This window comes from Bison bison, unplaced genomic scaffold (assembly GCF_000754665.1).
Source record: "Bison bison bison isolate TAMUID 2011002044 unplaced genomic scaffold, Bison_UMD1.0 scf7180017864104, whole genome shotgun sequence".
Taxonomy (NCBI): Eukaryota; Metazoa; Chordata; class Mammalia; order Artiodactyla; family Bovidae; genus Bison; species Bison bison.
This window is the reverse complement of record NW_011494676.1, coordinates 429,599-444,451: the sequence shown is the minus strand read 5'-3', so window position 1 is coordinate 444,451 and position 14,853 is coordinate 429,599. Positions and strand designations below refer to the sequence as shown.

Here is a 14,853-nt window from a genome sequence, read left to right as displayed (position 1 = left end):
CCAATTGTGTGACACGTGCACAATTCTGCAAGGGCTACACGGCTCACTCCCCATCAGGCCGCAGACTCCCAGGGAACGGGCTGGCCCACCTCCCCCTTCTACTGTATCCGTCACCGTTCTTGGGACAGAGAGTGCCTGCTCTAGAGAGCTGCTGAGTGAAGGAAATGGAATACTTGATGATTCTATTATTCCTAGGTGATCACATGTTTAAGGGAAGGAAGGAAGAGACACTGAGAGGTTGCTCTGCCCTGCAGACTAAGAGACTGTGCACATAAACAGACAGTGGCCAGATCATATGGAGAAACAGAACTCACCCACAACCTTCTGCAACCTGCCCAGGAAACCACCCCCTTATCTACAGTAAACCACCCAGGAAATCTATAAATCAGATTTGCAGGAAGTCAGACTATCTCTAATATCCAGGAAGCGAAACAATAACTTCTATAACAATTGGCTCAAAAAACCCAGGACTTGATTAATCACTGTCAGCTTCTCTTATTTTGGTCCCCAGTTCCAACGTGGGATCAATCATGGAAAGTCAAATATGTACCCCTAACCAGTCATATGTGTGCACGCTAAGTAGCTTTAGCTGTGTCTGGATTCTGTGTGACCCTATGGACTGTAGCCTGCCAGGCTTCTCTGTCCATGGGATTCTCCAGGCAAGAATACTGGAGTGGGTTGCCATGCCCTCCTCCAGGGCGTCTTCCTGACCCAGGGATCGAACCTACGTCTTTTACACCTCTTGCATTGGCAGGTAGGTTCTTACCACTAGTACCACCTGGGAAGCCCAACCAGTCATATGGAATGCCCAATATCTAGTGAGCCTGGCTACAAGCTTCATGCCAACAGCCTCAGTCAGGCACGCCTGGAACTTTCCTTTTGTTTTTCACTATTAAATTTTCCCATCCCTCTGCCTGCCTTTGAGTCTCTCCTAAATGCAAGTGACCTTGGCTGACTCTCTTGCTCTAGCAAGGACGGAATAAATAGGCTTCTTTTCTTATTTGGTTGGTTATTTCCACAAGACCCAAGAATGAAAGTGCAAAGCGCAGAGGCCCAGACTTCTGTCAGTTCCCCGGTTTCCCCTGGGGTGGAGCTCTGAACCCTCAAACAGCAGAGTTGCTGGCTGATCCACTGGAAATGCTGAGCAGACCTTTGGACTCCACTGAGTGAGAGCTGGGGAGGCCAAATTGACTCAGATTAAATCCCCCAGGCATAAAATCACAAAAGAGTTTTTGTTAGATGCTGATTGAGAGGGAGACGCTCCAAAGATCTAGTGAGAGGGTAGGACAGCTGGGAGTAAAGCAATGAGGGAAAGGCAGGCATCTTGCCTAGAACTGGAGTAAGGATTGCCTACAGCTGCCTGGGTGGGATGGAGATTTGAGTCAAGATTCTTATCTAACCTCCACCAAAATTCTTTATCTAATACACAGATATTTACTGAGTGTGTAGTGCGTACAGGGCACGGTTGTGACCAGCAAAGCCACTGACCTCATGGAGCTCACACCCTAGTGGGGAAAGACAGACAATAAATGACTAAATTATACATATATAATCTCAGAAGTGGTCATGTCGCAGGATGGGGGACCCGTTCCAGGACCCAAGAGCGGGCTCTTGTCTAACACTTGGCAAACAATTGTCTGAGGACACGCATGCTGACAAAGCAAGAGACTTTATTGGGAAGGGGCACCTTGGTAGGGGCCTTCCCTGGTGGCTCAGTGGTAAAGAATCCGCCTGCCAATGCAGGAGATGTGGGTTTGATCCCTGGGTCGGGAAGATCCTCTGGAGAAGAAATGGCAACCCACTCCAGTATCCTTGCCTGGGAAATCCCATGGACAGAGGAACCTGGTCAACCACAGTCCATGGGGTCACAAAAGAGTTGGACACGACTTAGCGACTAAACAGCAATAACAACCAGAATGGAGAGCAGCAGGGTAAGGGAACCCAGGAGGACTGCTCTGCCATATGGCTCGCAGCCTTGGGTCTTATGGTAAGGGGGTAGTTTCTGGGGTGTCTCTGGTGAATCACTCTGACTCAGGGTCCTTTGTGGTGGTGTGCAAACTCAGTCAAGATGGATTCCGGCCAGAAGGATTCTGGGAGTTGGTAGGATATCTGGACTGGTGTCTCCTCTCTCCTTTTGACCTTTCCGAAATTCTTCTGGTTGGTAGTAGCTTGTTTGTCCCACAGACCTTACCAGATCCTCCAGCTATAAGATTAGCTCATGCAAGTGGTTACTATCGTGTCTGGCCAGGGCAGGCAGGCGGTTTCAGTCAGTGGTTCCCCTAACAGCTAGAGCCTTGAGGAAAATAGGATGTTGGAGGGCATCCAATAGGATGCTGAGGGTGAGAGCAGAGAATGTGGAAGTGTGATTGGGGAAGGTCTCTCTGAGGAATGACATTTGAGCTGACACCAGAAGGAACCAGAAATGGCAGGGGAAGTTGGGGAAACAACTTAAGCAAAGACCCTGAGGCAGGACTGGCTTTGACACACTCCTTGCTGCTGCTGCTGCTAAGTGGCTTCAGTTGTGTCTGACTCTGTGCGACCCCATAGACGGCAGCCCACCAGGCTTCCCGGTCCCTGGGATTCTCCAGGCAAGAACACTGGAGTGGGTTGCCATTTCCTTCTCCAATGCAGGAAAGTGAAAAGTGAAAGTGAAGTCGCTCAGTCGTGTCCGACTCTTAGCGACCCCATGGACTGCAGCCCACCAGGCTCCTCCGTCCATGGGATTTTCCAGGCAAGAGTACTGGAGTGGGGTGCCATCGCCTTCTCCGGACACACTCCATATGGAACAGAAAGAGGGAGGGTGTGCCTAGGGCAGCTTGAGGGGAAGGTAATGGAGATGAGACCAGGAATGAAGGAAGGGCTTTCGACATCATGTAAAGAGTTTAGGTTTTATTTTATTTTAAATATAATATATATTTAAATTTGCTTCCCAGGTGGTTCAGGTGATAAAGAATCTGGCTGCAATGCGGGAGGCTTGGATTCGATCCCTGGATTGGGAAGATCCCCTGGAGGAGGGCATGGCAACCCACTCGAGTATTCTTGCCTGGAGAATCTCCATGAACAAAGGAGCCGGGCAGGCTACAGTCCATGGGGTCACAAAGAGTCGGACATGACTGAGCGACTAAGCACAGCACAGCACATATTTAAATTTAATATATATTTAAATTTTAAATATAATAGGAGGCACTAAATTATTTGCCTGCCTTGCCATTTTGTCCAAGTCCTAGGAGAGCTTCCTTGTTGAGATCTTGTCCAGATGCTGGCAGTCGGGGGATGTAGGTGGGGGGATGGCATTGAGGAGATAGGATGTGGCTCTGACCCAGTTGCTTTAAGTCACAACCAGAATCCCTTGTTCAAGAGGACAAAATGGGCCACAGAGAGTGTGTAAACCCCTGAAGTTGTACACTAATTTTGTACGTGCGTGTACTCAACTTTAGGGATGAACTCAGGCTTTGTCAGATTCTCAGAGGCGTCTCTATAACCAAAAAAAGATAGGAAAGGAAGCTGTTGACTTGTATCTTGCACTTGCGAGCTTCATCTTAGTAAGGACCCACAGACTTGGCCAAGGTTGAGGGAGGGGAATAAGGAGGGAGATGCTTTTTACTGTGCACCATGCACTTTACCTATTTTAAAATTTTTTTGATTGAAGTATAATCGACTTAAAACTTTGTATCAGTTTCAGGTGGAAAATTAGTGATTCAATATTTTTGTACATTACAAATGATCACCACTGCTTTATCTATTTTTAAAAATCCACTTCAGGGTAAAGGACTGAAGCTGGAGAAGAATGGACAAGGTAGGGAGGAAGGTGCAGAAAGTTTTGTTTGTGGGCCAGGGCAGGACAGTGAGGTACCCACTGGATCTAACTTGCCACCTCACCCCTAACCTGTGCTCACAGACCTCAACTCTGAAGAGCTTGTCCCAGACAGGTGGGTCCGGGCAGAAGGGCTTGGCTGCCTAGCGAGCACCTACTGCACTGCTCTGTGAGAGTGGCCACAATAGATCCCCTGCAACTCAGGACCTGCTCGGGACCTGAAGCCACTCAGGAACTGCCACTGTCCTACGCCTGAGCCCCAGGCTCCTCAAGTCCTGCAACTTCACTTCTGAAAGTTCCAGAAGCTGGGGCCTCTGAAGCCAGGTACACCGCAGACCCCACCTGGAGCTCTGGACTCAGACCTGAATGCATCTCTCAATGGCTTTTAAGAGGGGTCCATCCCCAACATCTTGGTTGATCATTTTGCTTTGAGTAAAAGTTCTCTTGCTCTGCCTGGCCTCCAGGCCCAGCCCTAGCCAGGCAGATGGAGGCTGAGATGGGAATGTTTTCTCTAATTATCTCCGGAATCTTGTGATTTGTCTCCCCACAAATAGGTCTGGTCCAACCTTCAGACCCATCTGTTGTCAGAGATCAGTGAGTGGGCTGGGACCTGTCTCCCTAGGGTGTTCAGATCCCCAGTAATCCTGGCCCACAAGTCGGGGAGCAGAATCAGCTACTGATGACAGGTCCCTGGAAGGGTGCAGAGCAGCCACAGCCTCCTCATCCCCACTCAGGGAAGATATCAGGGTGGCTTTGCGCAGGCCAGTTAAACTACCAAGCTGCTCTCCTGCTGGGGAAAAATTCAGACCTTTCAATAGCTTCCTCCTGTGGCCGCCTCTTTCATGTCTTCCCAGGTACTTATACTTGTGTAGCCTAAGAGAATTTTACCACTCAATCCTCTGAGTGATAAATCTTCCGGACTTTTAATTCAGAGTCCCAAAATAAATAAAAGTGCCATACAATATTTACTTACTTACTATGTTCAGTTAAAGCTTGTGTTCTATGTGCATCATCCCACTTAAACCTGCACAAAGCAGAGCCCTGAGGTAGGGACATAGTCATGTCCCCCGTCACACTGCCAGTTGGTCAAGGAGCCGAGAAGTGAACCCAGGCAGTCTGAGGACACTGTGCCTATACTGTTGCATCAATAAAAATAAAGTGAGTCGCAGAAGGGCCCCACAGTCTTGCGTCAAATGGGATGCAATCAGGACCTAGAGAAAACCCACATCCTGACTGTTGCACAAGGGCGCAGAGCACGCAGTGGTGGTGCTGCTGCCTGCCTGGAGTCAGGTGTCCTGAGCTGCTGTTCCTTCTGGGAAATAAGGGGCCAGCCTGCACTTCTTTGAAGCTCCCTGCTCGGAAAGGCTGCACGTTCCTTCCCAGAAAAGTGTGAGCTCCGCCTGCAGGGATGCTGGCTCTGAAAACCACGACCTGGCCGCCAACCCTTCTCCTTGCGCCAGCGGCTTGGGAAGGTGCCATGAAGGTGCTGGGCCAGGAGTGGGGAGACCTGGGTTCTGGCTCCAGTTCTGTCTCCTAAGTCAAGTGCTTGGCATCACCTACTGCCTCGGTGTTTTCATCTGATAAATGGAAGGAATGTCCATCAGTCCACCACTTTATAATGTTTGGGGAGAAGATCAAATGAGATGATGAATCTGAAAAGCTCTTGGAGGGAATTCCCTGATGGTGCAGTGGTTAGGACTCTACATTTCCACTGCAGGGAGCATGGGTCTGATCCCTGGTGGGGGAAATGAGATCCTGCAAGCCGAATGATGCTACCAAAAAAGAACAAATAAATAAAAAATTTTAAATGAATTTTTTTATTATCCCCCTTGGAGACCAGAGGCTCTATGCAGAGTGAAGACTTGGGGCCAATGTAGTTCTCTTACCCGCTGCGTCCTGGTGTTTTTAGATGAGGCCAGGGCCTGAGGTGAGAGAATGGAAGGTGGTGTTGGGTATAACCGCCTCTCCTCACCCTTCACCACAGCCGCCCTCTCTGCCAGGCTGCCCCTCCTGTGGCACCTGCCCCGCCCTGTGGTGGGAGGGTCGGGAGACAGCTAGACAGAGGCCTGAACCATCTTCTGAGGACTAAGGTGAGGAGAAGACACAAGGACTCAGAAACAGGGGTTTTCTTTCTGATACTGCCCCTGGACTGACTGTCAGGGCTTCAAAGGGAAAGCTCAGGGAGCCGAACCCTAAAATGATCGCTCACACATTCAACAGCATAACTGAACACCTACACGGGAAATAGTGAGGCCCCAGCTGCCCAAGGTGGATGCTCTGCAGGCGAGTCTCAGAGTCCCCTGGGCACTGAGGGGCCCAGCAGAGCCGGGGGACTGGGTGGGCCTGTCCGGGAACAGGGACTGAATGGGGATCAAGTGGGAGCAGTGGCAGAAGCCAGACTAGGGAAGCTGGGGAGCCAGCCTGCAGTGCTGGACTGAACGTGAGGCCACAGAACAGGAACCAATACGCTTCTCAACCCAGGAAGACCTTAGGGCCCGGAAGCCCCACTGGGGCAGTGGGACAGCCAGGGTCCAGGCTCACCTGGAGGAGGGTGACCCTGGCCCTGGTGCCGCAGCAAGCTGGTTACTCCCTCCTTCAACCTGTGCCTCCCTGGAGCAAGCCTCTGCCCGCCCACCTCTGATGTCAGGTCCTTGGTTTGTACATTCTTTCCTCTTGTCCTGGAAGAAAACGCCCACTGCACTGATTTCTTTCCATCACCCTTGGTCAATCTCGAGTTTGCTTACTCCAGTGTTTTTTCTTTTTTTTTCGGCTGTGCTATGCAATGTGTGGATCTTAGTTTCCTGACCAGGGATCGAACCTGGGCCCTTGGCAGTGAAAGTGTGGAGTCCTAACCACTGAACCACCAAGGAGTTACCCCAGAAATTTTTCCTTCTCAGTGGGTGTTCCCAGTTCACTTGGGCCAGTGGCTCAGGGGACACTTCTAAGTATTTTGCTAAGTTTCTCCTCTTAACATATAGCACGCAAGCAGCAACTGAAATGTTATCATGTGGTCCTCAATGCCAGGCCCTGAAGGGGAAACCAAGAAGAGCAAGGCAAGCCCCCACTCTTGGGAATTTAACAAATCATATTTATAACACATTTATAAATACATATAAATTATCATATAAAATTATAAATCTAAATGATACATCGATTAGATTATAAATTCCCTAAATGATATAAACTGACAGTGTAAGGTCAGCCTGCCTACTGTCTCACCTGCCATGAGTTGGGGTGTGGTGCTGAATGTAGCTGTAGGAGGAAAGGACAGGTCAGAGCAGCACCTGCTTTTGGAAGAGGTGGCATCTGAGTGACCTTGGAGGATGAGTTGGATATGAGGGATGGGAATAAGCAGAGAAGGCATTCCATGGATGCCAGAAGCAAAGTATCACACATTTGTAAGGGTCACCGTCACTGTGATCCATGCAGGAGGTGAGGAGAGCTTAGACAGGGGGTGGCCACGGAATGGATGAGGACACATAACCGTGTGAAGGGCAGGAAGTCTTTGGGCTAGGAGGCCAGACTTCATGACACAATCTGGGAATCTAATTCTGGACTTGCCAAAAATTGCCACAATCTCTTCGCCTGGAAAACGAAGGGACTGGGCAAAATGACCTCTAAAGTCCCATACTATTCTGGAATAAAGGAGAGGAGTAAAGATGTCTCTAGGATTTTGAAGATTAGTCCTAATCAGTTTTGTTTTTTTTTTCCATGTAGGATCTTGATTCCCCAAACAAGGATCAAACCCACCCCCCATGCAGTGGAAGCCCTGAACCTTAAGTTCCAAAGATGTCAGTTTAAAATAAACAGAGTGGACCCATTTCTGACTCTCCCTTCCCACTGGAGTCTCGTCACAACTGCCATAGGCTCACTGGTTCTTAGTCTTGCCAGGCAGCCACCGCTTCCCTCCACTGGGAGAGCGTGACCCTGCTACATCAAAACAAGAGCAAGGAAGAGGAACTGGCCTTTGCTCCTGGAGATTTGTCAGCTTCACCTCAGTGAATTTTGTCCGTCATCAGCACAATCTTGCTAGGAAGCATGTGACTGCCCAAAGCCAGCAGGTGAGGGTGTGAAGTCCCTAAACTGACAGATTAAGTTTCCATCACCCCAAGGGAAGGGGGCCTTAAAGCAGAAATGAGGCTGTTAATAAGAAATGAAGGATGGTTTTTGCATACCCAGGTTGGAGGACTCAAGAGAGTACCTGCTTCACAGGCAAACTTCCCAAAGAGTGGTTTAGACCGGCTGGCCTCGCCTGCGGGTGTTCATAAAACCCCTGTGGAGCTTAGGAACGAGATCACCCAGACTGGGGACCAGACATCTGTACTTTAATATCCCTGCAGGCAATTGTCAGACACACCTAAGTGTGAGACCCCCTGGCCTAGAGAGCTGCCAGGGCCAGGGCTTTGGGCCAAGGAGCGAGAGGGACAGAGGTGGTCCTGGGAGATGAGAGGCTTACTCACAGACTGAGCTGTGGCGTGGAAGGTTCCAAGCTCAGAGGAGATGGATGGGGGTGGGCATTTCAGACAAGGAGGCACAGAAGCCCTGGTTGGAGGCTTGGCCTGTTCAGGGTGGCGAAGCCGGAGGGGCTTTGAATGCCAAGAGCTGGACTAGATCCTGAAGCCGCAGGAGCAGGGAAGCTTTGAGCAGAGAAGGGAGACCCTTTACAGCAGCAGGAGCTGATGTGGCCCCTGCTTGTCCACACAGGGCCCTCAAGGTCTCTGAGATGGGCCTGGGCCTGTGGTCAGAGAGGCAAGTCTGCCCTCCCTCCTGCCTCGACTGTGTTTCCTTCACGGCAAGCCCTGACTCTTCCATTTCTGACTTCAAGTCCTTGGTATGTACGAAATTCTTGCCTCTCCTTTGGCTGCCCTGCCTGTCTCTCTGGCCGCAGTTTTGAGTTTTGTACCCTGATTCCTACCCTTTTATGTCTGCCTTTCTTAGGCCTTCAGCACACTCTGTCAAAATTAATTTGACACCAAGCTGGCTTTCTCTAGAAAGTCTGGGAAACTTCTAAGCACGAGAGCAAGATTCATGTGGGAAGAATTACCACAGCCCTTTCCTTAGGGCAGTCCTGAGATTAGAATCCTCTGTCTCCAGTGACAAGCCACTAAAGAAAGAAGCTGTTTATCAAGGCTCAGGTGGGTAGAAATAACTTGCTCAGATTCTGGACGGCAGAGTCCAGCACGTCACCTGATTTCCTGGCTCTGTTCTGTTACTTTGATGGGATGCCCTCTTCAAACCACAAACAGACTCTCATCACCTCAAGAGCCTGCCTCTCTGTACACCTTTGCTCTGCTTGGAGAAGTTCTTCATTTACTTCTGGAATCAGGTGAGGGGTTGGACATTGGGTCCAGTTATTACATGGACCTTTATTCTCTCTGTAGGAGCCTTTTTGGGGCGGGAAGATGGGTTTCTGCCACCTTTCTTACTTGGGACAAAATACACTGTTTCCTGCTCTTAATTCACATCTGCAGTTGATCTTGGAATTGGTCATAGTTCTATGTGTGGCCAGAACATTGAGTGCAATTCCAGACTCCAGAACAAAACAGTTTTTCTGTTTTCTCAAAATGCTTAGAGGCCTCAACCCTCACCGCGCCTCCCCCAAGCACTGCCCTTCTCTCTGTGATACTGGGACGATGTCTTCCCAGTGCATTTTTGCCTTCAGCAGCTGCTGGATCTGTGCCAGCGCACCTCACCTTCTGGTCCAGGAACCGCAAGGCACAAGGAGCCTGCCAAGCTGGGAAGACATCACAGAACTCAGTCCTGGTCGCCCGTTTGCTGCCAGATTTCTTCGTAAGGAAGATAGTTTCTGCCCAGACAGCAACATAATCTTCCCCCAATCCCTGGCACAGAGGCTGGGCCACCGTTGTCAACCTGCTGTGAGAACACATTTAATATATGCTGTGTCACTGGTGAATCCTTGCTGAATCCTGTTGGGCTCTGAGAGAGCACAGAACGCCAGCATCTGTGCATGGGCAAAGGGGCAGGTCTAAGTCTTCACACAGTGCAATTTTGATTCACATCAACTAAAATAAAATTTTAAACATATCATTAATCATAATGCTGGCTGCCTTTTCTATATGACTCTGCAGGTTCATGCTCTTACTATTTATTTATTTATGGCTGCACTGGGTCTTCTTTGCTGCACGCGGGCTTTCTCTAGCTGTGGTGAGCAGGGGTTTACTCTTCATTGTCGTGCTTGGGCTTCTCACTGTGGTGGCTTCTCTATTTGTGGAGCACAGGCTCTGGGGCGAGGGGGCTTCAGTAGCTGCTGCACAGGCTTAGTTGTTCTGAGGTATGCGGAATCTTCCAGGGCCAGGGATCACACCCGTGTCCCCTGCGTTGGCAGGTGGGTTATTTTTTGGGGGAGGGAGATTCTTAACCACTGGACCACCAGGGAAGTCCCCACATGCTGTTATTTTTATTTTGGCTTTTATAATAATCTATGAACATAAATGGAGTATTGTTGTTACTCCAATTGAGAAGCCAGAAACTTAGCATGCCCAAGGTCACACAGCTACTGAATGGCAAAACTGGGATGGAATCTGCATCAGAGCTGGTTCTTCCGCACTTCCTCTCTTTACGACCCAGGGCTGAATCTTGCTGCAGCAGCAGCCTCAGTGGCAGCACAAAAGGGGACTTCAGGACTGCCCACTGCCCTGAGCCCCCACAGGCCCTAGTAGTTGAGGGGTGTGTGGCTCTTGAGAATGTTCTCTGAGATCCTAAGGACAGGACTAAGTGGAGGCTTGTGTCAGAAGAAATGTCCTGGCTAATTGTTCCCCATCCCTGGTGATGGGTATCATTTTATTAAATCTATAAATTGGTTAGGTTAAGACTACAACAGGCTTCCCTGGTGGCTCAGAGGTTAAAGCGTCTGCCTGGAATGCAGGAGACCCGGGTTCGATCCCTGGGTTGGGAAGATCCCCTGGAGAAGGAAATGGCAACCCACTCCAGTACTCTTGCCTGGAAAATCCCATGGACGGAGGAGCCTGGTAGGCTACAGTCCATGGGGTCGCAAAGAGTTGGACACGACTGAGCGACTTCACTTCACTTCACTTCAAGACTATAACAGAGGAAGGATAATATCTGAAGATCTTCCCAATTAGCAAAGAATGAATATTCTCAAACCTGCTACAGGCCTAACCCAGAAACTCTAGCTTATGGCCACGTTTCCCAAACACATATGTAAGAAGATGTACATGAGTTCAACCAGCTTAACACAGTTGTCACAGTACTGATGATTTTGTAAACTTAATGGCTGCCAAGGTTATGTTTGATCAGTTCATTCAATTCCATAAACATTTACTGAACACTTCCTGTGTTTGGAATGCCGATGGACAGACACATGGCTCAGGGCGGTACCAAGGCAACCTCTGTCAGCAGGACCCCAGAACCTGAAGGACTGAACTATGGAAATCAAATTTAAAAGAATCCTAGCTTTGGGAGTTTCTGACCAAACTGAATGTTTTCGGAGCAGTGACTGGTGACCAGAATGTCCTATCCTCATCTTGGACCTCATTTTACCAAGCAGGTCATATCCTGTTTCTTCATGATTCCATCATCCTAGCGCCAGCTCAGCCAAAATGAGTTACATAGCATCCAGGAAGTGCTGGAATCTGGCGAGAGCTGAGGCAGAGATCACAATTTCTCGTTCAGGGCTCATCCCACAAGCATTTATTGAATGCCTACTATGTGCAAGGCAAGGCGGTGGATACAGCGGTAAACATGGCCAGGCGGTCCCCACCTCCAGGTTCCTTGTAGTGAGCAGGTCACAACAGTCTGTTCTCATAATTGTGGGGAGTGAGCTAACTAGGCCGGTGTCAGAAGAACAGCATTAGTGAAAGAAAACGGCCCAGAACAACGTGACAGGACACAGAACCAACGGCTGGAGCCCAGCCTGGTGTGCAGCGGCTGGGAATAGAGAGGCTCTTCGGAAACAAAGGAGTTGAGCAAACCACGATTCCCAGGGGCAGAAAGGCAAACAGACTAGGCTTTCTGAAAATGGGTGCTATGACCACAAACCAAGAGTTTCACTAATTTCCGGACGCCACCTACACATATTGGTATTGGCATCAGCGCTGTATTGGAGCTGGGACAACATCTCACAGGAAATATGAGTTTCAAATGTTATTCGGCTCAACAAAAATAAAACTTCTTTAATCGACTACCAGAAAAGATTATTAAGCAAATTCAGCTATAGTTCTCAAAAACTTCACTTGTACCCAACATAAACAGATAATAGGTTCTCACTGAGAAATTACCAAATTTTCCTTTGTGTCTTTGTTTCTTTTTCTCTTTGGCTGTGCCCCAATGCTTGTAGGATCTAGGCTTACGGGATCTCGGTTCCTCGACCAGGGCCAGGGCTGGAAACTGGGTCCCTGGAATTCCCTGTATGTTTGTTTGCAGCCGTGTTACTGTGGGGCCTGCACGTGTTGTAAGTGCTATATATGTTTTGTTATTTAGTCACTCAGTTGTGTCTGACTCTTCGCGACCCCATGGACTGTAGCCCACCAGGCCGCTCTGTCAATGGGATTTCCCAGGCAAGATATTGGACTGGATTACCATTTCCTTCTCCAGGGGATCTTCCCAACCCAGGGATCAAACACACATCTCCTGCATTGGCAGGTGGGTTCTTTACCACTGAGTCACAAGAGAAGCCCTCAGATACATGTTAACTATATTATTATTATTAAGTCACTCTGTTATACTCCAAGTCGGACAAATACTTAGCCTATCCCCTCTGTTGTCCATAGTCCTAGAGGTACTTTGGGGTGAACATCTACTTATTGCATAATCTTTTAAGAAATTTCTTTTTATCCTTGAGACAGTGTCCACAAATTTTATCTGGCACTTTGCACACTGCTGAGGCATAGGAAATTCCTTCCCTAATACAATATTTTCAGACCACCAAGTCCTGGGAGGTGACAGCTGTAATAAATCTCGTGAGCTCTTTGGTCAGCAGCCACTTCTTAATGGAAAGGTCTATTTCTGACCCTCAGTTACAAATGTCAAAGGCAGACCTTTCCCTCCTCCCAGGCTCCCTTCCCACTCTGCTGTCTTTGGTCACACCTTCTGGTCCTGCAGCTTGCCCCCTGGTTGATAAGTGAGTGCTGCTGGGATGTGACTTGGGGGCACAGAAAGGTCCTTGGACCCAAAATATCTTCTGCCCTGTGGGCTGGGCATCTCATCATCAGTATTGTTCTCTAAAGTCTGAGCAAAGGGGCTTCCCCTCCAAATCCAGGACTATAAATGTGCCTCTGAATTAGGACTTGTTAACAGCAGTCCCAAAATAAACCACCCATATGGGGAGGGGGCATTAACCCCTTACCTTCCCAAGCTCTAGGAGTAGGAGACCAAGACTGAAGATGTCTTCAGGAAAGCTACAAACCTGAGGCCTGCAGACCAATCTGCAATGATCCACGTGTTTTAGGTTATACTTGTGGTGTCCTAAAGCTGTTTTTTAGTGACTTGCCAATATTTTAAAACCAGGATACTTTATAATGGTTCTTGAGAAATAAAAACTTAAAAATAGATGCTTCAGCAATATTGTCCTGCACCCCACAAAATAACAGGAGTCTCGGGGATTCCCTGACACTTTACCCACCACCCACTGAGCCTGAGTTTAAAGTCAGAAAGCAAAAAAAAAAGTCAGAAAGCAGGCCTGGGCACCTGGGACTCATCTGTTTGTTCTGTTTCATTCCAAATATTTCTATTAACTCTACAAATACAAAAACCAAAACAGAAATACAAAAGATGAAAAAACAGAGATGACACAAAGTGGCCTAAATGGTCCTTGTCTTGAGAGAACTTAGGGATTTATTGAAAAAACAATAAATCATAATGAAATGATAATTTTATCATATAAATTATATAATTTATAAATTAGAACAGAATATAGATGTTAAACTTCAAATAAGGATATAATACTGATATATAAAAGCATTTTATGTTTTCACTTCCCTCATCTCTTGAGATAACATTTGCTTCTGTTGAGTCCAGTACTTACCTCCCAAGTCTGTCTCCAAGTAGACCCAACTCCTTGAGGCCAGAGGCTGTTCTAATTGTGTCCTCCGCAGCAAGTGCAGAAAATGCTCAATAAGTATTAGGTGGGAACACCTGATACACTGCTACTGAAATATCCTGGTTTTAAAATATTGACAAGTCACTGAAAAAAAAAAAAAAACCTTTCAAATACTTGAGAGTAGACCCAATAATACATGACTGTAGTTCATGAACAAATGGCAAATAAAACTTTAAAAATAGTGGTGACAAAAAAAATAATGACTTTATCTACTCTGTCATTTTACGTGTATTATTTATTTCTTTACCATAACTAAAAACAGATAATGCCTGTGGTTAAACATTCAACAACATATAAGCATATAGAGTAAAAAAGTGAAAGCTTATATTTTTATTTTCCTCTCCCAACCCCTCCCCAGCTGCTGCCCCCAATTCCGAGTTTGGGATGTATTCTTCCAGATATAAGTAACTAGGCAGACATATCTCCAAGCCTATTCGTATATGTCAGATTAACCCCATTTTACAGATGAGGAAACTGCAGCACAGAAAGGTTGAAGCATTCACCCAAGATCACAGAGCGGAGATTCAAATCCAGATCCTCTGATTCCTAAATCAGAGCATTCCTTTCGCTACGCCCCGTAGGTAACATTTATGGATGAAGAAACCGAGGCTTAGAGGGTCCCTGAGCAGTCAGAACCACATGGTTCACAGTCCAACTTAGGAGAAGCAGGGATAACTGGGCGTGCACGGGAGGCTGCGTGGTGGAGAGAGCCCTGACCAACGTGGAACCGAGGTCGGGTTTGACCATCTCAGCCCAGCAACCCCCGATGTGGGGCGCGGGGCTCGCCCACGCCGCTCGGGTACGGGCGCCACCCAACCCCTTGGCGCAGCTCGCGGCCACCCCGCCTGGGCTGGCGCAGCGCTCGCACCGCCCACTCGGAGCCGGTCGGGAGACCCGGGTCCCGGAGACCGAATCCCAGCCGGGTCAGGGACAGCCCTGGCGCGATGGCTCCCTCGGAACC

General features: G+C 48.4%; 1 non-coding gene across 1 annotated transcript; it reads left to right on the top strand.

Annotated features, from left to right (window-relative positions):
- The first annotated feature begins 10,658 nt into the window (after window positions 1-10,658).
- TRNAS-GGA lies at window positions 10,659-10,730 on the top strand. The gene has a single exon. It is a non-coding gene; the product is annotated as a tRNA-Ser (tRNA).
- The last annotated feature ends 4,123 nt before the right edge of the window (window positions 10,731-14,853 follow it).